The sequence below is a fragment of the Mycteria americana genome, chromosome 3 (genome assembly GCF_035582795.1).
Source record: "Mycteria americana isolate JAX WOST 10 ecotype Jacksonville Zoo and Gardens chromosome 3, USCA_MyAme_1.0, whole genome shotgun sequence".
In the NCBI taxonomy this organism is placed as follows: domain Eukaryota; kingdom Metazoa; phylum Chordata; class Aves; order Ciconiiformes; family Ciconiidae; genus Mycteria; species Mycteria americana.
This window is the reverse complement of record NC_134367.1, coordinates 98,538,957-98,542,092: the sequence shown is the minus strand read 5'-3', so window position 1 is coordinate 98,542,092 and position 3,136 is coordinate 98,538,957.

The window sequence follows — 3,136 nt, the reverse complement described above, 5'->3', positions numbered from 1 at the left end:
GCTCCATTCCTCTTCTATTTTTCCCACTGCTGGTAATTCACATGAAGGACTTCGTGATTCTACTTCATGGTCCCACTCCATGTTCTTACTTGCAGAAATCTGTATACCCCAGAAATTGCTTCCAAGAAGTTTGGGGTTTATCTTCTGTCATACAGCTGCATGGTCATCTAGGGGGTTTCACTAGACTTATGTCCTCATAGGCTTCCCATCCTTTCTTAGACCTTCTCCTCTACACACCTTCCTCTGTTACTGACCCAAATTATTTGGAACAAGTCTTACTTCTAAAGGTAATCTAGCTGTGTTTCTTCCTCCCGGTGAGTGCTCAGCCTCATATGTATAGACAGGTCTTACAGAAGTCCTACAAAGCAAAATTTTAATTCCTAAAATGAAAAAGAATCAACTGTTTAGCACTCTCGTGTGATGCTGGAGTAACTGTTCAGTGCATAAGCTAGAACTAGTCACAACGTGTCCTTAGAAATTTTTTTTTTGGTGAAAAATTAGATTTCTCTGAACCGTTTTTCATTTCCTAACAACTTTAAAGTAAATGATGAGAAATAAAAATACATTTTAAACATCACAGAGATAATAAATGTTTCCTTTTAACATTTAATACTGGTTTATTTTACTACCTTATGAAACAAGTTAGGGAAAACCTATTAGATTTAGTGTCTTTAATAAAGATATTTAAAATTACATTTGTCACAGGTAGGTAATTATTTTAACACATTTATTATATTTGTACTGCTGAAAAATGGAAGAGTATTACACAGAACAGATTGTTAATCTATCTGAAAGAAGGATGTGATTCCTGGTAAGGTATTCGTTGTGCCGAGACAGAGCTGAGTTGGATTCCTCCACGGAGCCATGCCACTTGACACCAACGGAGGCTCTAGCACATTCTTAGGGAGCCGCTGAAATTCAGAAAAGTTTAAGAGAAGAAATCAGTTTCCAGGAACTCTCAGTGAGTATATTCTCCTTATTGTTGCACCTTCCTTATCACACTGCTGTGGGTGCTTGCTGGAAAACAATATCTGCAAAGGGTAAAAAACAAGCACAAGAAATACGCTGTGGATGAAACCAGCTGAGCATTTACAGTCCTGTGCCCCTGCAGGCAATTCCATAGAGCCGTATCGGCTGTGGGGCTCGTGTGAGGTGTTACGAGGTCCCACTCCTGCAGCTACACTACTCCCCATGGCTGTGCAACCAGCCAGGCTGGTGAGGAGAGCCGAGGCCAGTGTTGCAGTTTATCAGTTCCATATCTTCATTTTCTCTAAATATTTAGTGCAGACTAATTGGCCATCCATTGTCTGAGAGAGTTGGGCGACTGGATGAGAATCATTTGGCTGAGATTGTGCAAGTTTAAAATGATGATTACAGGGTTTGAGAAGCAACACTAGCAATTAAGCAAGCAGCAGACTGGAGGAAGTATACTTCCCATTGACTGTGCAGGCAGCAGCCTGGGGTGCTGTTGCCCAGGGATGCAGGTGTTGGGCGCTCCTGAACATATATATTGGCAAGTACAGCAAAAAGGAAGTGGATGTCACCTGGGCCACTGAGTATTTGCATGCTTTCAACTCCCTCATGGGTACCTGGGAACCTCTAACCTCAGGGAGCATGAGTCAGATCACTGCAAAGCAGTTTTCCTGGACCTAGTCCCAAAACCCATCCCGAAATAGCTGCTTGTGCAGGACATAGCTGCTCAGTAGGCAAAGTTGCTCTCTGGGAGACCTGTGCGCCCAGTCCTGCGCTGGCTGCCAGCTGACTTCTCGGTAAATCCAGCTTTCTTTTACAGCTGGCATTTTCCAAAGGGCTGAGGAAATACCTCCTGGCGTAACACTGGGGCAGCCTCTGCCTGCTCGCGGGTTTGGGTTGACGCTCTCTGGATGAATCAGGAGGCGATCGCAGCAGAGCAGTCTTGGATGTCCTGCTTTCCCCCTCCGTGGTCTGAAGGCACGAAAGTCTGATTGACTAAGCTGAAAAACTTGCAAAGTAATAACTTTTCCATTTTGTCCTGATTTGAAAACATGTTTTATTGAATATTCAGATAAGCTTTGTGCAACGTGGGATTTGCATTTATTTTCTCCCTCAAGCATGTCAGATCAAAAAGAAACAGAAACCGTAGGACACAGAGGTCTCCTTGTGGTTTGCGCTGTTGTGTGCCGTCTTTTGTCGTAATTGGATAGGGCTTATAGCATAAATCTGCAAAAAAATACAGGCTAGGAAAGGCAATGGGTTTCTGTCTGACTTGGAAGTATATTTCACACCATTTGAAAATGTGAAGTTGGAAACAGCTTGCTAGGGCGAAAACCTAGTGTCGCTGAATGGTGGGATTTTTGCCATCGACGTGTGTGGGAGCACGATTCCACTCATTTTTCATGCAATATCTACTCTCTTTAGCTCTTGCCCTCGGTCCTTCAGCCTTTCAAACGGGTGCTCCAGACCGTTTAAGCCACACAGGTTACTGTTCTTAAATACGCACCCACTCCGTAATTTCAGACCCAAGGTCAATAAGCTCAGTGCAGGAAAACCCCCTTTCTCCTCCCGTTGGTTATTTCCACACTTAGCGACTCAGCTGCGGGCTAATGCCAGAGGATGCGACCCACGTTTCCTTTGTACGTACGGGGCGCCGGTGGGGGCACGGGGGGCTCAGCACGGAGACTTAATGAGCCCCCGGGGCCTTCGCGGGGCAGGAGCTGCCCGCAGCGCCCAAGGCACTTGCGGAGCGTGCCTGCTCCCCGGGAAGAGCCGCCTGCTGCTGCGCCTGCCTCTGCGGGCAGCGGGGCCGGGGCGAGCCGCCGCTCACGCACGCCGGCTCCGGCCCTGCAGCCCCGGCGGCCACCCGGCCGCCTCGCCCCGCCGCCAGCCCACGCGTGGGGCGCCCCTCCCCGCCCCGCGGGGGGCCGCTCCCCGCCTCCGCCCGGCCCCGCGCCCGGGCGGGCGGCGGCGGGCGCTTCGCCTGCGCGGCGCGGCCGCGGCCGGGGGAAGGCGGCTCCCGCCGGGCCCAGCGCGGCGGCGGATGGCGGGGGGGCCGCGCCCGGCGGGGGCCGGCGGGGGCGCCCGCTTAGCGGCGGCGGCGATGCCGGGGGGCCCGGCGCGGCGGGGCGCGCCCGCGGGGCCATGAGGGCGGGCTCCGGCC